Source organism: Sebastes umbrosus, chromosome 22, assembly GCF_015220745.1.
Source record: "Sebastes umbrosus isolate fSebUmb1 chromosome 22, fSebUmb1.pri, whole genome shotgun sequence".
Lineage (NCBI taxonomy): Eukaryota > Metazoa > Chordata > Actinopteri > Perciformes > Sebastidae > Sebastes > Sebastes umbrosus.
Genome location: NC_051290.1, coordinates 7,893,564 through 7,917,224, shown reverse-complemented (window position 1 = coordinate 7,917,224; position 23,661 = coordinate 7,893,564). Strand labels below are relative to the sequence as shown.

General features: G+C 44.1%; 1 protein-coding gene across 3 annotated transcripts in view; it reads right to left on the bottom strand.

Moving 5' to 3' along the window:
- Positions 1 to 23,661, bottom strand: part of kdm6ba (lysine (K)-specific demethylase 6B, a) — a 104,992-nt gene that overhangs the window by 25,427 nt on the left and 55,904 nt on the right. For 2 of the 3 annotated variants that reach the window (XM_037759681.1, XM_037759682.1), the window contains one exon: positions 7,218 to 7,279. The gene's annotated coding sequence lies outside the window, so the exon portion shown is untranslated. Of the gene's footprint in view, positions 1 to 7,217; positions 7,280 to 20,402; positions 22,437 to 23,661 lie in introns of those variants that run through there. The other variant, XM_037759683.1, reaches the window with a different exon arrangement.

Sequence of the window (23,661 nt, the reverse complement as noted above, 5' to 3'; positions counted from 1 at the left end):
CCTCCTCCTCCTCCTCCCTCTCCTCCTCTTCCTCCTACCGGAGCTGCTCCTCCTCCTCCCTCTCCTCCTCCTCCCTCTCCTCCTCTTCCTCCTACCGGAGCTGCTCCTCCTCCTCCCTTTCTTCCTTCTCCTCCCTCTCCCTCTCTTCCTCCTCCTCCTCTCTCTCTTCCTGGTCCTCCTCCTCCTCCCTCTCCTCCTCCTCCCTCTCCTCCTATCCTCCTCCCTCTCTTCCTCTTCCTCCTCTTCCTCCTCCTCCTCCTCCTCCTTTTCTCCTCTTCCTCCCTCTCCTCCTCCCTCTCCTCCTCCTCCCTCTCTTCTTCCTCCTAATCCTCTTACTCATCCTTCCTCCTCCTCCTCCTCCCTCTCTTCTTCCTCCTTCTCCTTCTCCCTCTCCTCCTCCTCCCTCTTTTCCTCCTCTTCCTCCTCCCTCTGTTCCTCCTCCTCCTCTTCCTCCTCCCTCTCCTCCCTCTCTTCCTCCCTCTCATCCTCCTCCTCTACCTCTTCGTCCTCCTCTCCTCCTCCTCTTCCTCCTCTTCCCTCTCCTCCTTTCCCTCCTCCCTCTCTTCCTCCCTCTCCTCCTCCTCCCTCTCCTCCTACCTCTCCTCCTCCTCCTCCTCCCTCTCTTCCTCCTCCTCCCTTTCCTCTTCCTCCTCTTCCTCCCTCTCCTCCTCCCTCTCCTCCTCCTCCTCCTCCCTCTCCTCCTACCTCTCCTCCTCCTCCTCCTCCTCCCTCTCCTCCTACCTCTCCTCCTCCTCCTCCTCCTCCTCCCTCTCTTCCTCCTCTTCCTCCCTCTCCTCCTCCCTCTCTTCCTCCCTCTCCTCATCCCTCTCCTCCTCTCCCTCCCTCCTCCTCCGTACCTGCTCCTTTTTTCAGTTTTATTTCGGGCTGACTCGTGACCGACTCGGTGAACAGTGCCACGGCATATTTCCGTGTGTGAGCGTCTATTTTAGGATGAGGAAGAGTATTACCCCCTGACGGCCAAGTTACCACAGGAAGACAGATACACTATCACAGTGTTATGATCAGATTTAGTGGACTATAAATAGACCAGATATCCTCTACAAGGGCTCTAAAATAAAGTTATGTAGGGTTATAACCTTCACTGTAGATTGTATCATATACGGATTATAAATTTAGAAACATTAGGAAACATTTGGAAACATTAGAACATTATCTTTACATTGTAAAAACAGCAACATGTGACCAGGTTGGTGACCAGGTTGGTGACCAGCATGAGGAGGAGGTGCCAGGCTGTTGTGGCTGCATATGGATCTTCCACCGCTACTGAGGCTCCTGACGGTGTATTAAATGAATAAAGTGTGAAATAGCCAATATGTCTTGTTTGTTCCTTGTTACTGATAGAGAGTTCAATCATACAATCCACCAAACAACTCACAACAAGAGTCAACACCAACAGGAGAATACACTGTTTACCATTGACGGAGCATTTTGGCAAATTTTTCTTGGGCGCTACCCACATAACCAGCTGTGCTGCTCATCCCACAAATGCATGATCCTTACAAGTTGGACATCATTGTGAAGGTAAATAAACAGGCTTTCCAACCATGTAAAATACAATGACCATTAGCATTGTAACAACAGAGAAATAATCCACCAAACACAAGTTTCCGAACTTGTTTTCCTTAGTTTATTTAGGTATAACTTTATAAACATGGGCTTAGCGATACCTGGGCTTTGGATATGGCCGATACCGATCCGATACCGGTTTTTAATTAATAAGCTGTGAAATCTTGCAGATCCCATTAGGAGCACCTGTCTCATGCACTACTGTCAGGATATAGTGACCGTTTTATAAAAATAACTTTTTTTTTAAATCATATATTTGCTCCATTTCTACCCACTAAGCCATTTTAAAAACATTATTTGGGTTGCCAGGTTGTAAAAAACTCCCTTTAGCTGGTGTTTATAGTTTGCTATTTGTTAATAAAAGTAATGTATTATAAATTATCGCAATAAAGTACACATGGCGAGGACTATAAATAACTCCAGAGTTATGAGGCTAATATATTTTCCCTTCCTGTCCAGTGGGTGACATTAACATCTTCCATCTCATGACTGTGCACACAGAAGTACAAGAGTTATATATGCTCCCAGGCAGCCAGCTCGGATCCTGTGTGAGGGTAAACAAGGCTTTGAAAAAACACAAATGGGTCTCTCTAAGGCCGGAAACATTTGTTCCAGCTTTTTTCCTCGCCAAAGAAATCATCCTGTACTCTGTAATAACGCCAAAGAGCCACACTGGTACAACCAACAATATGTGTCACACACTAACACACAAACACAGACGCACACGTGTAGAGGTTATATTTAGAAAGCACTACCTCAGCAGGGCAACAGGAGGCAAAATTAGCCGCCGCAGGGAGGATGGGAATGTGTCACGGATGATGCTGAGAGACGATGACATGAGGACACATTGCAGTTTATTTATGGTCATAACAAATCTAATAAAAACAACATAAACAATACAACCAGAACCTAATGAAACCTCTCGGTCTCGGTAAAAATCAGAGATCATATCAGTCTCTCACCGTCTGTTCTTCTCTCTTATATCACAGCAGGTTACTCACAATCTATTTTCAGTTAACTGAAGGCATTTCTACTTCTGTGAAGAGTGACAAGAGATGTGTGTGTGTGCTAGATTCAAACCCCTGATGAAGTAAGTGCAAGGCATGTGCGGTTTGTACCACCAGGGTGGATCTGGAGTCTATTGTCAAGTGACAATGAATGTTCAATAATGTGTTTTGTGTTGAGAAAGAGGAGGGATGCAGCACAGTGGGGGTCTTTATGACACTGGGAGGCAGTGTGCTTGTGTATATGGATGTTTTGTTTTTGTTTGTTAAAGAGCTCTTGGGACAGACGAAGTACTGTGAGCTTAACTGTAGCTTATTTTTTAAGTGTGTTGGCCTAAATGGAAGTATAAGCTTGTGTGTGAGTAAAGTAAGGGTCTAGTGCAAAAGTCATGAAGCTACTTTCATTTCTAAGAAACTGCGGAGCAAAAGCTTGTAGCAGATGGAAAAGTCCTATCATGTTGATACAACGCAGAGAGGTCTAATGTATTGGGATGCATGTAGCCTACATATTACGAGCGTAGATGCCAAAATCAGTTTGATTGCATTGTTTTCTATTGGAATGTCCGACTCCTAACTGGCGGCGAGCGACGAAGCCGAATCCGTTTTGAGCTGAACTTTTGTTGGACGCCTTGTTTCTGTTTATTCATGTCGCTCGCTTTGAAAGTGCCGCAACGGACGAGGAACGGCTGATTGGTGAAGTTGAAATGAGGAGTTATCTGCACGATTCATTGTCATTTCACTACAAACATCTAAACAAGGTGACAGCTGGCTGAAGGGAGATCGCCTGAACGTTTACATAGGCTACTGTTGGCTGTGTTGTATATCATTTTCAGTAAATATCACAATATAAAACCTGTGTTTTCTGTTTAAAAAACACACAAACGTCAAAAGAGAGCAAGTACTACTCACCCATCTTTTAAGTGGTTACGTATCCAGTCAGATCTCGACCGCACAGCTGATAGTTTGTTTACATGGCGTAACAGAGGTGCATATTTAAGATGTTATTAGGCTATAAGTAAATAAAAACACCAAAAATCTATCTTCTCTTCTTGTTGGTTTCTTATTCTGTCAATAAGACACATCAAGGTCGATACTATTCATTATAATAAATTAATAGTTCTGCGTTATTATAACAAAAGATGCATTTCCAGGGGGTTCAGTGAGCCCCCTGAACCAACGCAAACTGCGCCTATGTCTATAAATGGATGGAAGTTGTGCAAAAAAAAGGTAATTAAATTCCAGATGATGTAATTACATACTCAGAAAACCTGCATGTTATAATCAGTATGTATATTATAATACATCATGTCAGCTGGAGAGACTTTTTTATAACATCATCTGGAAGCTCTTACACCCTGCATTGCTGCAGTCCTTAATTACCCATCATAGAGTTGTAAACTAGTCCATTCTGTATGTAGGCTGTATATCATCTGTTTCTCACTGTTGTGTATGTCGTCCCTTCTATTTCTGCACCGGTCTCTCCTGCACAGAAACAGACCGACGGTACTATTTATGCGTTACGCCGCTCATGCTGCTTGTTTGTGCGTATGGAGATATGTTTTCTATTTCAGTTTTGTTGTCATCAGAAGTTGTTTTGTATTCTCATATCGCTCCCTATGCACACGATTATTACACCATTAGGTGTGTGGAGTGTCTTAAGTGTGTGCTCTGCTTTATGTGTGCCAATAATGTGTGTGTGTGTGTGTGTGATTGCATTGTAAAGAGTGTGGTGGGAGACCATTAGCCCTCAAAAGTGAACAGGAAGAGGATTGCTGATTGATGTGGGCATGGGTGGGACTCTGGTGTACCACACACACTGCACAGGCACACAGCTTCCTCCAGCTGTTCCTCTCATAGAGGTACTACACTGTATATAATAAGAGTCTGAGAATAAATGTATGTCTGAGCTCAATTCCCATCCTTCCTCTCCCACAACAAGAGACGCCAAGGCATTACAGTCTGTCCCGGGGGTCCCAAATGTGTGTGTGTGAGCGGCAGGAAGGGACAATAAAGGGGGAAAGAAAAAAAAGATTTGTGAAGCACTGTGTGTTTAAGTTCTTACAGCTCTTATGCGTGGCTAGCAATCCTGTATTCATGAGTGTGGAAGGGAGGCAGACGTGTGTGTGTGTGTGTGTGTGTGGTGGGGATTTTTTATGTGTGTAATTACAGAGATTGGGGACAAGGACGGCTCAGTTCTCACACTCCAAATATATATATATTTAGCAGCTCTCTCCCATGGGTACGAGCCCCGAAATTCCTGTCATACCAGCCACACACACACACATTTAAAAAAATAAACAGCGTTTAATACTGATGAGGTCCAGACAGAAAGAAAGTATGTGTGTGTGTGCGCTGCAGTCGTAGGAGTCTGTGTCCCTGATACAGATGGTACTTCTCAGCCTCCGATGTGTAGGATTGTGTGTGTGTGTACATGTGGCATACCATGAGTCAGCCTTTTGGGTACACTGAGAGACCGACAGACACGATAATAGTCACCTCCACGCACATACTCACACCACGAGGAGACAGAGAGCCACACAGGCAGTCAGACAGACAGACTGGCTTAGCACACCCACATATAGCGGCGATGTAGCCGGCTGAATGGAGAGCGCTATACAGCCCTGATAATTAGGGCCCTTATTCAAGGGGAGAGAGGGGACCGATGGGGAGACCGGCTTTCTCAAACAACCAGCTAATCCCGACTGTAGCTCTATGATAAGCTAAGCACTCCAGTCCTGCTTAATGTACTCGCTATCCCAAAGTTATACATAGTGAAAAGTAAACTCCACTTAGAGGAGCTTAAAAAGCACAGATGGCTCTTAAAGGAATACATCACATTTTCAGGAGTTTGTCTAATTGGTCAATTTTCCTCTTAAAAGGATGAAAGCATGGACACCAAAATCCTCCACATGTCCCTCGTTGGTAGATAATAGAGGTGTAAATTAGAAGTTATGATATTATATCAATTCTTTGGACAACGATACAATATTTGCTGATATCACAAAGACCGCCACGATACGATTTGATTCAAATCAGGGGCCTGCGATCGATAGGAGACGATATCTCATGCCTATTTGACACAATCAGTAACATTTATATTAAGTTACAAAAAGCATGAAAATATGATAATTTGATTCCTGAGCTCTGTAGGAAGGAAGTGCGCTTAGATGGAAATGGTGACACAGATGTGCAACGGGAATTTCAAAATAAAGGCATATCACAAAGATGACAATATGTATCGATGTTTTCACTTTACATCAATGATATTGGATCATTGAATCGATATATCAATCCAGATCAAGATATCGTTAACACCCCTAGTAGATAAATGGTGTTGGTGCTACATGCTGCTAATACTTTAACATACACTATGTTGAGTTCAAACAAGCAGAAAACATTCAGTAGCGTGAAAATGAGCTTGTAGCAGCTCTGAAGCTAAATGGTGACCGTGATATGGACTACCGCTGGACGTTTTATGTGGAAGATTGGTACCATTTACATGACATATCGTGGCTTGAACCAGGGAATTTCTGGTCTTTTCGCTTAAAATTATCTTTAACGACTAACTGATAACCAAAATTGTCTAATTGTTTCAGCTCTAATCATACTAAAACAGTAAGAGCTATGTATTCCTAACATGCTAATGTGGATCATTCGGGCATCCAGAATCTACCACACACTTGGTGTTTTGCTTCAACACTGGCAAACCATTGACCTTTTTCCCTCTGATGTGGCTTTGAAGAGCAAAGAGTTAAACGTCTGATATCTGACTCAGAGTACACAACTCTCTGAGGACTTACAAAACAACACACACACACACATTGTTCAAAGGAATAGTTGAGTTTGTGTGTGTGTGTGATCATAAAAAGGAACAGCGGTCCACTCACGCCCATGATTTCACAACCCACTACCTTCTTGAATGAATGAATGTGTGTGTGTGTGATGCACTCTCTTTGTGTTTTACTCCTACTCCCGTCTTACTCATCCTCTTTTGACACATCTCGTCCTGTTGCCCTACCTGTAACCTTCAATACTACACAGTGTGAGCGTGTGAACAAAGGGCTGGGTACTGGGTATCGGTACTTGATACCTTTAAGGTATTGACCCAAATAACGCAGTACTAAGTAGTAGTGCAACTTCTCCAATCAAACGATACCTGCAAGTGATCATTTTTGTGCCCAGGTCTAGAAAAAAATGGATATTTGTATGGTTTTGCTCTCAGCCAAGCTCCGCAAGCGTTCTTCAATTTAAGGCGACGTGTGATTGTCCCACTACTAGATCCCCCGAAAAGTTACACACTGTTCCTTTAATGGTACTGGTACTGACATCGTAGTAGCCCTAGTGTAGATACATGTATATGCTTAATGTACTTAGGTATTACCGGTTATTAAATATTGATATCTAATTGCAGAAGGTGGACAAAACAATCATAAAACCACATGAAAAAGTACGTTGAAGTAACTAAATCATTACTATAAAGGCATGCAGTTGAATAATACTGCAGCATGTATATGTGTAGGCAGTGTTGTGTGTTTCTGGATGAAAGAAATGACAGCGTGATAGAAACAGAGTAAAGCGAGGTGAAACCAGGGGGAGAGGAAACTGAAAGCAAAAATAGAGCCTTACCTGGTGATCATGGGTAATGCAGTCTGTCTCTTTCAGCAGGCCACCATGACACCTCCCACCTCCTGAAACCACAACATGGAGGAACAAAGGTCAGTCTAGAGGTCGTACAATGTCAGCAGCAGTTTGTTTGTTACATCATCAACGTTTATACACACACACACAAAACATTGTGGACCAAAGTCAACAAAAAGTGTACCCTTTTATAACCATCCAAATTCACTTTGGTAACCATATTCAGCCTTTTTAGCGACTTTTTTGTGTCTAAATTTATGGTTTCAAAATTGGTCTGCAGTGATGTGTGTCAGGGATGATGGAGCGTTTCTATTTTCACCTTTTGTCAAAACTAGGTCAAACATGTCTGTGGCATTCCAGTGTGAAGCAATGGTCAGCAATTCATCAGAACTTCATAGTAAAGGGTTAAAAGATCAACACCTGTTTGCACAAGAAAACCAGAGCTAGTTTTTTTTTTATTCCATTCGCTTGTTTCATCATGCATGTGTGACTGTTCTGTGGTCAGTTGTCGATATATGTAATTCGGTGTGGTTTATGAAACCACAATGTGTCTGCGTGTGTGTGTGTGTGTGTCAGCCAAAATGCACAGCAGGGCCTGGACCAGCGCTGTGGCCATCTGTGTGTGTGTGTGTGTGTGTGTGTTTCTCATGTGCCGCCTGTTCAGTGATTCACAGTGTCAGTGCTGGGCCACATGACTGAGAACAGGTGGCACTCTGGTGTACCTTCCCCACCCCCAAAACACACACACATAAAAACACACACCTCCGCTTGCACCCTGAGAACACACAGCACCTGCGATTGGTGTTCAAACACTAAAGACATGATTACACACAAATGCAACACACACAGACACACACACACCGCAGAAACAGAGAAAGAGACGAACAAATTGACACACGCACTTTCTATGATTCTTATATTCTAAGAATGTGCCCTTTTAACAAATGGTCGGTGTTGACACTTGTCACAATCTAAATGTCATCACCTCTCTCATCCTCCTCCTCACACTTCACATGTAACCCATCAGCCTGTCACACCCATGCGACCTTAGACACAAACACACTGTGTCCATTTAGCTTTTTGTTTATGCAAACTTTTTTGATTGGTCAAAGTCCGCGCTAAAGTGTTAGCAAAGTGAATGATCTACGTAAGAGAAACACGGATGAATTCGGTGTCTGTTTCCACGAACCGAGCCGAAAGCATCTGTCTTTCATTCCTCTCGTCTTTCCCTTCTCATTCTTCTATTTTCTCCCTCTCGCTCTGATACTCTACCTACAGGGCTGCAACATAAAACACACCCACACATGTCGGCTCCCATATGTTTCTCTATTGAGCTTGTACACACACATCCCGACGCCTTATACATAGCCTAAGGCAGCTTGTGTGCATGTGTGTGTGTGTGTGTGTGTGTGAGACAGTTGTGTCAATATGAAGCAGATATCGCTGCCTCAGCCTTCTCTGATCTTGCCGCCTGGCGGTTAAGACCCCAAACCTTTGAACTCAAGGTCAAAGGTCACACCCCCTAAAGGGGGCCATATTGGTAAAGGTGGACTGGCTGTATGTGTGTGTATGTAGGTGGGTGAGGGGGAATGTGGGTGAGCAGGGCCACCTTAAAAGAAGGCATGCCAGAGTGAGCAAGTGTTGGAGGCTGAATTGTTGCATGGGTAGACTATATTCTTACGTGACGCATCGAATAAACGTCACAAGCTTTGACATAATCATTTGACCTTGATCGATATCAGGACTGTGGTGAGAGAGAAGGAGGGGGCAGGGTTTTGAGAAAGATAAAGAGACAGTTAAAGAGAGAGAGAGAGAGAGAGAGAGAGAGAGAGATTGAGAGGGAGGTGTGGCAAGGCAAATAGAGATTTAGAGTAAAAACAAGGTGATGAAATACAGTTTTGAGTCATAATTGTATTGAAACAGACAGATAAAGACAGAGAGCATGTGTGGGGGCGAAACATGAAAGAGATAATGAAAGGCCGATCGATCGACAGATGAAGATATAGAAAGTGGTGTTTATCTTTTGTCTGTAAAGGTTAACCAGTGGGAGCATCTCCCTTTGACATTAAAACAGCAGAGGGGTGGAGCAACACAGGCTCTGCTCAGAGGTGGAGAGCAGCAGAGATGAAGAGGCTAGGAGGAGGAGGAGGAGGAGGAGGAGGATGGAGTTAAGGCCTTGAGCCAGACAAAAGATGAAAAAGGAGGAAAAACCAAGATAGGTTGAGAGAGATAAGGAGAGAGTGAAAACAGAGCAGGGCTGGTTTTGACAGAGATGGATGGGGGAAAGAGAGAATTTATTGTTATTGTTGTGCAGAGTCGTCTGACCTGGCATTCAGACCAAACAGCACTGTGTCTAAAAGCAAGGGGATCTGTTGGAAGTGCTAAAGGCAAATTGAGAAGATGAATTATGATGCAGGATGTCCAGTTTGAGTAGTAGATGAAGATAAAGAGTTTGAAGGCTTGTCAGACGCCAACACACTACACACACAGTGGTTTAAAATACAGTGCAGAAGGATCGTTACGGCCTCTGGAAGGTCATCATGGCGACAATCAGTCGATACACCGCGACAACAATCACAAGGTTAACAGTAGAAATATGCAGTTTGTGTTATCAGACTGGCACTTTGATCCGCCAACGCAGTGAGTTGCTGGATGACTGCGCATTGTGTTACGACAAACGTTGAGTTAGGTTCAACTTTTTTCATGCCGTGCTTGCGTTTTTGTTTCTGTGTTAGTGTCTAATGATTAATGATGATGATATCTGCACACCTGAAGTGTTACAGGTGTGTCAGAAAGCAGTACAACTTGAATTAAAGTGAAAAACTCCTGCAGATTTATTGCAGGATGATTTACTAACACAAAATTTCAGTCTAAACAGCTTTTCTTTTTCAAATCTATTCTTTCGAAGATGATCTTTTTTGGCATTTTTGCCGTTAATCGCCTTGATCATTTATGACAGTCAACAGTGGCAAACAAAAACAAACAAACGGCAGACAGGAAACAAGGGGGGGAAGAGAAGTATGGCATGCATCTAAGGTCTCTGGCAGGACATGGAGATTACGTGGTAAGTATGCACTGTGACCATTGGCTACCATGATGATATATTCACAAATGCTAGATGCATTATCCAATCCGAGGACGGCAAAAATAAGGTTAACTGGCGTGAAAAAAACACCTTGAGATAAACATACACAGTCCCCCAGGTCGTTAGGCAAACACGCCCTCTCTTCTTAGGAAATCTACCAAACATTAAACTGTCAAACGTGTTATTGTCTAAGAAACAACCAACCTCAAGGCTACACACCCAGGTAGTCCACCCCCAAAACACACACATATATATCCTGGACAAACACACACAAACATATGCTAAACCAATTAAGCACACACAGCAGCAAGAGTCCCGTCTTACTGCTTTACTGCGTGTTGTACATACTGACCTAATGTACAGTAAAATCAGCTTAAAGCATTCACCTAATGGCTCACACACACCTTAGCGTGTGTGAGCCTGCATGGCGTGAGTAGAGTAGCCGTGCTTGGGCTGCTCCAGCCCTTAGTCACTAGTGATTCAGTTGATCTCTTCAAGTTAGGGCAGCAAGCTTCATACCTGCACAGTGCGCGCGCGCACACACACACACACACACACACACACACACACACACACACATACACATGAAATAGCAGGCTGCTGCAGGAGTGCTGGTAAATAACAGGGTTTTCTTCTTCACTGTCTTTAAGTGTACATTCACTGTCTGCCTGTGTGTCTCTCGGTGACATGGCCGTTGTGTGTTTCAAGGCGGTCACTCAGAATGCGTTAAATCCTTGAATGAAACTAAAGTCAGCAGCTTGCAGGGCGGATACTACGTCATGAGCGCTGATCAGCATGCGTGCATCACAGAGCTAATCATGAGCGAGGACGCTTTGTTTTGTGAACAACTTCAGATCTCCTTGGAATGCTGTCACACTGCATCCTGAACTTGTGTGTGAGATCAGGATGCGGGTAGATAAAAGACATTTGTGGGAGGGTGCTGTTGTTCAAGTTGAATGAGAGAGGGTGGTGGTTACTTTCCTTCTTCTGTGGGGGTTAATCATACAGTAAAGTAACGCCAATAAGGCACTCGTCTGTTTTTGCATTTTCTGAATTTAAAAAGCTACATGGCTAATATATCAAATGTCACACCACTCAAAGCCCAATAAACTGGATTTAAACTGAGTGGAAGAAGGTATTTTTGAGAGAGTCTGTTTTCTGTCTCGTTTGCCTGTAAACATGCATGTGTTTTTTGTGAGGCCCGGAGCTGGCAGGGCTACAGAGAGTGAGGAGGAGTGTCAGGTTGACTGTGGTTGGGGTTGTTTGGCTCGGTGAATTTCTGCCACATGGCCTCAGTAAAAGGTCACGGTCAAAACCACGCCTGGCTCACAAACCGTCACACCTACTCTGACTCCCACACACACGCGCGCGACAAACAAATGGATAAGACAAGACAGACAGGCTGACTTCCTCTTTTGGGGACGAGCAGGAAAATGACACCCACTTAAAGAGGAGGAGGGTGACAGACAGACTCACCGACTACGGCCACACACACCCACACACCAAAAACTGTCTGAAAAGCCAGCAGTCGTGAGCCCGCAACCAGACAAATAGGAAGACAGAGAGACAGACACAGAGGAGGAGACGAGAACGAACAGTTGGTAATAAATCATGTCTAGACAGACGCTAATGAAAGCAGCCCGGTTATGACTGCTGCCAAAATCAAGACCTGTGAACAGTACGATTATCTCTATGTGTGTGCGAGAGAGTTTGTGTGCAAGCATGTGTAAATGAGCGTTTGATGAATATAACCCTTTTAACACTTGTCATGTGCTGGTTCTACCCTCAGTGCCCTTTCTCTTTTTCTCTCTCTCTCTCACACACACACACACACAAACCACAGCACAGCAGAGCGCGTCCCTCACAGCTGTAGGCAGCATTCACAGCCACAGCAGTTGACGCCGGCACAGTCTTGTGACGTCAATCCTCCAAAATTAAACACGCCGTTGCCGTCAAACCCCGAAATTCTGACTTGTCAACTGACTCCCTCCCTAAAGCATCCAACGTACCTGAGTGCAGACACACTGAGAAGAACACAAACACCCCTAGCCAAGCATGAATAACACAGCAGTGGGATATGTCTTGTCTTTAACAGACTACAAAATGATGGAATCATGGCTTTGTAGGGCTGTATCACGATACAGGGGTGACGATTCAATATACTGCCTATCGCCAGATTCTTGCCAATACAACAGCCCTAACTTTTAATGTCAAACAAACATGAAGAGACACTGGTTGTGTTGATCACTCAGGCTTATGACATGCACGTTACTCTGTAGTGTAACACTGTCATCAGCAACACAACTCGCGTCTCTGAACACTAAAGACTGTGTATGCTGCTGACACACTGCTGGTTGCTCGAAAACAACAACAAAAGACTGAAGAGGAGCAGGCAGCCGGCATGCCCAAACTCGCTTCCCATACACACACACACACAGTCTGAGATATGTGGCCTGAGGCATCCCCTTTAATACAAGCTAAACAAAAAAATAAACACATTGGAAAACGAAGAAAGGAAAGTGATCTTTTTATTGAGGGTGGTAAGAGGTGGGACTTGGATAATGAGTCACAACAATAGCACTTTAAGAGACTGTGTGTGTGCAATATGAAGAGGGAATTAGAGGAGTTTATGAGGAAGGTGTGTTTAAGGCTGTAGGCATTAGCCCAGGATGCAATCTGTCTCTGGCGCTGACTGTGTTATTGTATGTGTGTGTGTAACAAAGTTGGAGAGTGGTCAGACAAGCCCTGCCAAGCCCGCATACCAGTGCAGAGGTGCTAAACTGTACTATCCAGTTGCACAATGCCATTTCAGTTAACCGTCACATACCAAAAAGACTGACTCAGGCCTTTATACTCAACACTGCTGCGTGTGTTCGATCCAAACCGCAATGATTTCATACCTAATACATATAAAACGAATATGGAAATATATAGTTAGCAACCAGCCACACTGGGTGAGTTTAACAATGATCTGTTTGAGAGTGAAAGTGAGCTGAGAAACAGCGAGTAGAGTGTGTCTGTATAGGTTACAGTGTGTGTGTGTGAGCTGCATCTTCTGCATCTGCTCACAAAGGCTTCTTTATCTGCTTTGGCAACACGTGATCCCCACATGGTGGCTCATACCGTCTTCACAGGGACCACACGCACACACAAAGACTCACACACACACACTCTCCCTTATGTACTTGCACAATATGACAAGCACTCAATCACTTTCACCCGCAAGTAAGCATACAACCCCATAATGTATACATACCACCCCTGTCGTCCTCCCCCTCCGCTGTGTCTGTATGGTGAGTCTCTTCCTATAGGCTGCGCTCTTAAAGGCAAAGTATCTGGGCATTTAAAGGGGAGGGAGGACCGCCTGGCTGCCCTCCAGACACTGTGACCCCACACTTCCTGTGCTGGGATGGCGCCAGAGCAGACGGGCATGCACATACACAGATCCATCTACAAATCACACAACAGACCTCAACACGTGTACAGAATACACAGATACTAGCGGCGTAAGAAAATATCGCAAAACTCAATAGTTTACGTCTAAAGATTAACTCCATCAATACATTATTTCACTTCATTTATTTGCAAAGATATGCTTCCTCTCGGTGTATGTACCCTCTCATAGTAGAGCTATGATGTTGGATATTACTGTGATAAATGCAAATGCAGATCCCACTGTCCTGATCGCATTAAAAAAAAAATTTTTTACTCAGATTTCATGCATATGGTGGTGTGTTTTTTATAAAAGTTTTCCTAAAATTAGATTTAAATCTCAATACAGTATCGCTCTATTTCGCAATATATTGAATCGTAACCCCTGTATCATGATACGTATCGTATCTCCAGATTCTTGCCAATACACATCCCTAACAGATTCTACAGTAGGCTTGCCACGGTAGTCGGTGTTACCAGTGTTACACGGTGTTCGGGCATACCCCGATTACATTACTTGCCCACCGCCGTTGCTTTTTTTAATAGAAATAAAACCCATTTAGTTCATTTTGGCATATCAGCGGCGTGTTATCAATACATAGTCACACGATGGATGCGACAATCCGATAGTGAAAGTATCTGCTCCGTATGGAGTCTCAGTACAGAGTAGCTGGAGTCAGATTTCACACACGGGATTACAGAGTTGACAGATTAGACGATGGAGGATGATTTGGTGTCAAAGCAAAAGTTGGCAATACTTCGGATTTAAATCCAACGCTATAAGGGAACCATTACGTTAAAGTTGCCGTGTGGAGGACGGAGCGGTTACAGCTGGTGTGCACGGCTCCAGTTGGAAACCTGCGGCCTCGCAGCGAAAGCTGGACCGGAGAGGCCAGACACACCGCCATCCGACGGTAAAGATCAAAGTAAACACTCTACAGATATCGAGCACCGTCTTTTCTTATAAAATGTCTTACATCGGTGTTGTCACAAGTTTAGTAACCGGTGGGAAAATGTCCTCACCGTTACATCCCTATACTACAGACTGTGTGTGTGTGTGTGTGTGTGTGAGATGGTGAGCCCCTCCCAACCTTACCCGTCACTATTCAGTGTATCTATCAAGGTGGAAAAACCATAACAAAGAGACTAAGTCAAGCGAAGAGGCAGAAGCAGAACAGAGAATGAAGCTTTGCAGTAATCTATTTCATGGTTGTGGATGAGAAACGTTTCACATCCTCTATCTCACCGTACCTACTGGAGAACATATGAGAGGCAGATCAAGTCAAATCATCTACAGTTCATTCTATCTACATTGGAAAGAAAATGATTTTTAATCCTGCAGCACTTTTACCACATCCTATTATATATTGGACATCTCAGTGGAAACAAAGTCATTTATTTTAATACTCTGCACTCTTTACTGTCGGCTGATTGTAATATTGTAATATCACTCTACTGTTGAAATAAATCAGCTAAATGCGTGAAATAAAAAAATGAAAAATGAAAGTGGAGGAAAAATGCTTGGAGGGGTAGAATTTTCTTTGATGGCCAATGACCAGCTCTCCAGAGTCTTATAAAAATTGTGCCTTGACATCAACACAAGAGCTGCTGATGTCAGCGGCGAGTGTGTGTGTGTGTGTTCATGAGTGTGTGCCATGATCGTAATGTTCCTCCGGTGTTGATACATTTGATACCAGCATGAAAAATGAACGGCCAATATGAGCGCTGTCATGTCAAATATAAATAACCAAAGACAGCTATAAATATTGTAATGGTGAGTGTAGTGTTGCATGTGTGTGTGTGTGTGTGTGCGTGCGTGTGTGTGTGTGTGTTGGATACAGTATGAATATAACATGCAGTGGGAGGGATTTGAGCGACTTTATACTGGGGCCGGATTTCTACCATTCGTAAATCTTTCAGCGTCGCCATGGAAATACTCTGCCAATCGCGTTGTAATCATTCCTGTAATCCTCTTCCATAGGAATCCAAGAGCAGGCAGCCTTACGAACATGCATCACACACACATACACATACACACACACACACACACACCTATCTAGTTTATGCTAATGCTCCATTTGATCCTTCTACATCTTGTTTTGTGTCTTTATTTGCGGTGTGTGCAGCATGCATGTCGCTGCTCTTGTATTTGAAGTGTGTGTGTGTGCGTGTGCGTGTGTGCATAACCATGTGTCCAAGACATGCCCATGGGTGTGTGTTTGTGTGTGTGTGTGTAAATGTGTGTCCTTGACCAGCTGCACAGGGCAGAGGAAATGAGGCGGAACTCAATCTGGTCCACACCTGTCTGTCTCTCTCTCTCTGGAGGGAGGAGCCTCGGGCCTCAAACACACACACACACACACATGCACGCACAAACACACACTCATAAGTGTACTGTTCACATTCTGTATGAGCAGATAGATTATGCATGCAGCAGCCAGCTAAGGAGCTTGGATCTATTAATGTATGCATCGAGACAGTTTTATGTTTGTGTACGCTTCACGAGAGAGAGAGGAAGGACAGAGAGAGAGAGCACTGATGTGTATTTATTTGTGCTGCATGATGGGGTGAGAGAGAGAGAAAGAGAGAGGGGGGGGGGGAAGGATATAAAAAGAGTGACACACATTAAATATAGAGAAAGAGAGCATGACAGAGAGAGGGAGACTCCTTTAGAAGAGAGCAGACGGGAGCGAGGGATGAGGTGGAGGGAGGGAAGATGAAGAGATTGGGGATGACAGTGTGAGCCACACAAGGACAGAGAGAGAGAGAGAGAGAGAGAGAGAGAGAGAGAGAGATATTGCACTGGTATGGGAGGGAGGGTTGGGGAGGGGGGTTACTCCGGGACGCCAGAACCCAGTGACATGACACAGATGCACTGTGCTACTGTGCAGAGAGCAGAGGGGAGGAGGGTATAGAGCGACAGAGGAGGAGGAGGAGGAGGAGGAGGAGAAGAAGAAGAGGGGGATGGGTGTGTGAGAGCTCACTGCATCTCTGCTCTGTTTCCACTGTATTCTGTGGAGAAGACGATGGTAGGCTCAATGTGGAGATGAAAACGTGTAGTTTCATGTTAAAAGAGCTGCATGTAACATCATTAGAGAACATCATTATTATAATTACTGTAAAGCTGGTGCAGCTGCTCGTCTTTTAACGAATTCAAGGAGATGAGATCAGATCACCCTTGGCCTCTCCTCACTGGTCACCAGTTTAAGACTGATGACAAAATGATTTTTCGGCATCTGCACAGCTGCAACGATCAGCAAAGGTCTGCCTGGCGTAAATTTTGTCAACTGCTCATGTCGGCGGACTGGACATGCCTACAAACACATGTGTAGACACTCAAGTAACGGACTGGTCTTTTGGAGTCAGAGTCACTCAGCTATGAAACTTTCTACCTAAAAATAGCATCTGTTAAATCATCTTTTATAAACCTGTTTTTTCCTCTCTAGCTCCCTCCTCCTCTCATAATGAGTTTCACCATTTTACGTTATTAGGGAGCAAATTCTGTTGCCAGATTTTTAAAATCCAACAGTGCACGAGCATTGAATAGCAGGACATTAAGTTGGGACTCTCGTTTAATTCCTATTAGCTCACGGGCTGCATGTAAAGAGTCTTGCCAGATATTCATTGATATGTTCACTGTAGGGAGAGGCTGTTGGTCTGGTTATTACTGTGGTTGTACAAGTTATTTTTAACCTCTTCATCTGTCTTTCTCTATCCTTGTGATGCTGCTGCAGCCTTTGAGTGAACCTGCAGGCAGTTCAGACTTGTGCCATGTTGAATGTGTAACGGAAATGTTTCTAGGACTGACCTAGTACGATTGCAGTCAGGACTTTTACTAGAGCTGTCCTGAATACCTATTTTTGGGCTTCAAAGCTTCGGTGAGAGATATGTCAAGGTATTCGAAGCTTCGCGGCGTGGCAGCAGTTTCAGTGTCGCTACCGCACTACTGTACACACGCGTACCTCTACACACTACAAACAGTGATATCCGTCTGAGAATAGCTAACAATTAATGTTAAATATCTAAACTGAGAAACAGAAGAAACAACATAAAGGCTGCCAATCATTTCCAGCATTACTCTCATTGGTTTATAGAAAGTATACTAGATATTACAAATATGACAGTGATGCTTGAAAATGCTACATGCAACATTTTTAATGCGAAACACTCAGACGCACACATGTAGTATGTAGAACATGGTATACGCCGTCTCGTCTGCTTGATAACACATACACCCACACACACACACAATCTAATTTCCAAGTTGAATGCAGAGAACCTTACAGCAGAAGAATGTGCTTCCACCCACACACACACACCATCAGTTGTATTTCTTTTCACTACAGAATGCCAAACATTAGCATACATATATATGCAAGCAGGCGGGCTATCAGTCTGCCAACATCCATCCATCCATCCTTCCCTTCTCCCTCTCTCTCCCCGCCACCCATTCATCTCATCCCCTGCTTTCCTCCATCCCTCCCTTCACACCTGCCAGGCCTACAGCAAGGTCACACACCTCAATTACCCTGCACACACACACACAGATGCACACACACATGCACAAAGAGCAGGAGAGGGAGTGTGATAGGGAGGGAAGATAAGAAAGGAGGGGGTGAGAGCAGATTTCACGCTACCCTGAGCACTGGCTAGCATGCACCAGTGTTTCTGACATTTTATTTATGATGTGCAATGTTCAGTACCTGCCCTCTCCTCTCTCTGCTTTATCTCCCTCTTTGTGTCTCTGGTTCAGGGCAACTAGAAGCATTACTCTTTGATAAATACCTTTATCAGTGAGCCAACCGTATGAATACTAACAAATTATGGCATCTGCAAAAACATAAAGACACAGGAATGCAGCTTTCAGCCTCACTGAAACAGCATGAATAGTGACAATGACTTACTATTTAAAGAGATTACACTTTTTCATTAGAGGTAATACATTTTAAGTGTCATGATCAGATTGCAATATTTCCCCAAAAAATGTCATTACAATTTTTATCACAACCGCCTGCAGCAATGTAACGCGAGCAGCCTGCTAAGAGACTTAATAATCACCGGCTTAACATCACTAATAGTCTGGATATCAGGCTGTAACATTGACACTAATGTGCCTTACAAATAACACATCATGAATCCCAATGTGCCCTAATAGCCATATTAATGTACTCGCAGTGAATGTGATCCTCCTATTAGGGCTTTTTTGTATCTGCTAGGCAGGCTGCTGTTCACCCATGCAGCCACGGGAGGCAACCAGCTGTGTTTACACTGTGGGCTAATACAGCCGCCATATGGCCACATAGTAAAGGACACTGCTCTTGGAAAACTGCAGACACAGTGCCCGCTCAGCCTCGTGTTTAAAGCTCCGGTTTGATTGGAAAAAAATGAATAAAAGACTCAGAGGAGTTGAATCTAAAACTAATGAGAGAGAACAAATAGGAAGATTTCTGAGACTGTTTTATAGCAATGGGAGGGTGGAGGACTCCAGTTTGGGCTGTAACACTCATTAGAACCACAATACTGCTCCAATATATTAAAACCACCTACACATGTTGGCCTATGGCCATCAGCTGATGAGTGTAGGAGGATTCTCAACTCCCAAAGCCACTTGAACGCATGGATTTTTTTACGCCTCAAGAATATATTTAGGGTCATAGTTTCCATGTTTCTGCTGAATGAATATAAGACTGATTATGCGGTGTTGACCACATGACCGAGAAGAGATCGAGTACACACACTGTGAAGCTTGTAATTCTATATATCTGTGATAGAAATCCTGTGGGAGAGTCAGCCTGTCTCGTGACCTCCTCCATCACCCTGCCCCACCCAACGCACACTCTACATGTGCTATATCGTATCAGTGCGTGTACAGTATATGCAGCTTCCAGAGTGACATCTAACACTAGTCAAACAAAGGAAACAGAGAAAATCAATTACAACATTGACCCCCCCCCCACCAGACACACACCTATCTACTTCTCCCTCCTCTGATCTCTGCAATCAAAGCCATCTGATCACAGTATGTGTGTGTGTGTGTGTGAGAGAGAAAAGCCAAGAGAGTTGAGGATTTACACAGATGTATTTCTAGGTTTTGACTGACACAGATTTCAAAGTTTATGGTATAGGAGGAAGAAAAGGGGGGACAGGAAAAGGGAAAGAGGGATGAAAGACAGGAAAAGAGGGAGACGGAAAGAAGAGAAGGCTGTGAACGGATAGGGGAAGGTATAGGAGAGGAGAGGGAGGGTGCAGACAGACAGAGGAGGGATGGAGGGCTCAACTCCTCGAGACAGATCATGTTACCGGACTTGGGGCAAGAAAACACACACACACACACACACACACACACACACACACACACACACACACACACACACTTAGACCCATAAAGGTCACAGTGCACCCGCTGCCCTCCAGACACACTCATGCAGAGACACAGATATCCTCGTAAACGCTCCAAGGCAGACGCAGCTTTGATTTCTCTCACCCTGTTTTATACACACACCTGCCATTTCTACAAATGCACGACTGACACAAATGTACTCACATGCACACAAAGGAATCTGCTAAAGCACAATCAAAATGAAAGCGACATTAGACAGAAAATGAGGGTTGGGAATAATAAAGTAGCAAATTTGAAAGATTCAACTGGATCTTACCAAATTGAACTGACTCCGGTGCGGCTCAGCTGTGACTTGTGACTCATGTATTGAGAAGAAGTGGAGCGAGAGGCATTGCGGGACACACATGCGCACACACACACACACACAAAAGCGCAGTTATCATAGAAGTTACACAAGTGAGAGGGGGTCAGGGTTCAGTGTGGAACCGGGTTAAAGAGACAGGCGATGTAATACACAGGAGAAAGAGGAGGAGGAGGAGCAGGGAAAGAGAGGAAGAAAGGGCATAGTAGAGGTAGCAGGTTGGGTAGAAAGAGAATAGAGGAGGGGAGAACAGGGAGTAAGATGGGAAAGAAATGAAAGAGGAAGAACGTAAGAGGAGATCTAACCCTAATAATCTACAAAGCAAAACTTCCCCCTCCTAGCTGATCAGTTATTTACAGTTCTCACCTCCCCACACAGTCTCCACCTCCTTAGAAACATGATCGGGTTAATGCATTACTGTAAGTCAATCAGCTGGATCAATTGAGGTCACAGTGGGGTCACTTACATGTCATAGCCATATATATGTGTGTGTGTGTGTTGTTGTTTTGCATGTGTCAGTAATGCACATCCACAGATGTGTACTAACGTGATGACTGGAGTCAAACGTAGAGTTTAACTTGCGTGTATAGCTGTTTTTTCCCCCCATAAAAACGTAATAGAAAGTAAAAATGTGAACATGATTTAATTTCCTCATACTCTACTGTATGTGCAGCCCTGGAGTAAATAGACATTATCATATTAAACGAGTAAAACCAGTGAGACAAGGCGGTACCGGTCTTGCATCATTATACAACAGAAGCCAAACACACATACCTGTGAGCAAACTCAGTGCCCTTGACAGAGGGCGTGAAAGAGACTCACCTTTTTCATTCACAAAAGATTCCACAAGTGCAAAAACCCAACCTGTATCTGCTTTTGAAAAGCAGCCCCGAGCAAATACACTCACAGATGCAGACACATAACTTCACATGCACAAACAAAGAGAAGCTGGGCAGGGCCACGTTACTGTATGAGAAACAGCACAAATAAACAAAAGTGGAAAGGAAAACGAAAAAGGAGAAACAGCGTAAGAGCAGAAACCTTCAAAGAGCCTGCACATTTTGTTACGCGCACAATTACAGAGTGCAGTAAAAACACAGGGCATGGGCCAATTCTCGTGTTTATGTGAATCTGTGTTTGTGCACTTTTCTTTTTTTTTTTGTGGTTCACATTTGAGGTGTTTAGCAGCTGCTCCTACCCAGAGGGCAACAGAAGGATAGGCTTCAATGCACATATCACTAACAGCTAATAATGAATACAAGCAATACAACATCAACAATCGTTGTCAGGGAAATAAAGACGTGCTTGGTGCAGAAATAGGAGCAAAGACTGTGTAGTAAAAGTCACGCACAATCAAATACCTGGCATGTTTAACCCCCCCTCAATATTTCTCTTTCTTCTTCATTCCCTCTCCTTAAATCATGAGCTACAAAGAACTCTGCATCCTTCATTACAGAGCGAGCACACTTTAATAATCCACAACCCTTCACACACATTATGCAAGAGACGCAATAAACACACACACACACAGCTCCACCGTTGACCTTTGCCAAGGAGTGATAAAAATCAGCCATGCAGCAAGGACTCGTGCATGCAGACACACACACACCTGTGTCAGTCAGTCAGTCAGTCAGTCAGTCAGTCATAAGCTCCTTGTTACAGAGGCCAACACAAGACACCAAACAGTCCATGTGTGTTCAGGTGCGTGCGTGCGTGCGTGTCAGTGTGTGTGTGTTATGGATTTTGTCTTCACTCAGCCTGCCAATCCTCTGTCTATCCCCAGTAGTAGTGACACGGCCCTCTCCTGACTGAGACAACTGGAAGCCATTACCTTAAATCAACAAACCTCAGCTCGTCTCCATCACACAAAGACGCCATGTGCTCACTCAGCACACTACCTCTGCCAATGGCCCTGCGTGTGTGTGTGTGTGTGTGTGTGCATTCAAAATGTCTCAGCATGGATATTTCTCTCTCTCCCAGATATCTCTTCATCTCCACTCCTTTTCTTCTCTCTCTCTCTCTCTCTCTCTCTCTCTCTCTCTCTAAATGCAGCTCAGATCCAGACCAAGTTAAATAAATAAGGAAGTCAGGCTGCAGCACGTGGGTCTGACCGGCTTCCACCAGTCTGCCGAGCCTCTCCGTCTCTGTCTTTCATCACGTCTCTGTCCCTCTCTTTGTCTTACCCTCTGTTAATCATATGCAGCTACCTACACAAGCTAGTTTTCTGTGGCGGATATTAGCTTCAAGGCCAAAGCTAATCTGCTTGAACCCTTTGACCCCGCATAATAGAATTAACCACCTAAGCCTTATCCCTCTGTGCATTAACAAACTGTGCTTTTGAATATATAAAACTAGTGTAGTCGGAGATAAAGCCTCGGACCAGATCATTTAGCCACAGAATAAAATGCAACTACTGTACTGTCTGTATGCGTATACAATTCATAGCCTGGATCTTAAAGGAATTGGCACCAATTCTGTCGAGTATGCTCTGAACAGCTGACTGTTGTGCAAGGAGAATACTGTTAGCACTTGCACCAATGTATATGCAGTATTTAATACACCACATTGCACCTTGGAAAGCTTTTGGAGACAACACAAGGCCAGCTGGTACCACCCACTACGCATACAACCCCCCCAATATTTGCTTCAAACACACTCTGTTTAAAGTAGTAAATCTGAATACACATATATGTCTGTATTTTTACTCTGTGATGCCACACACAACAGTCACTCAAATCTAAACTGCTTTACTAAAGCTTTAACAGTGCCTGATCAACACATATTTGCATGAAGCTGCAGAAGAAGTGTGTAGTAATGTGATAAATAAAGGAAGAAGTATGTAGTGGGCTTAGTCTAAACTAGCAGAACCTTCAGAAGATGATATCAACAAAAGTTGTCTGCAAAGTTAAGAAGTATCTTCAGGGATTATCACTTAAAGGTACAGTGTGTAGGATTTGGCGGCATCTAGTGGTGTGGTTGCAGATTGCAACCCACAAAGTAACCCTCTGCTCACTCCTCCCTTTCCAAGACTGTGGTAACGTTAGCCGCCGAGTGTAAAGCCGTGGTAACGCCGTTCGCCTCGCTCAGAGGACATCCTCACCATAATAACACTACTTTAGGAGCAACCGAAGTCAGACGGCAACTGGCGGTACCACGGTTTTGCACTCTGTGGCTCACGTTACCGCAGTTTCATAAGCGTGTTGGAGAACTACGG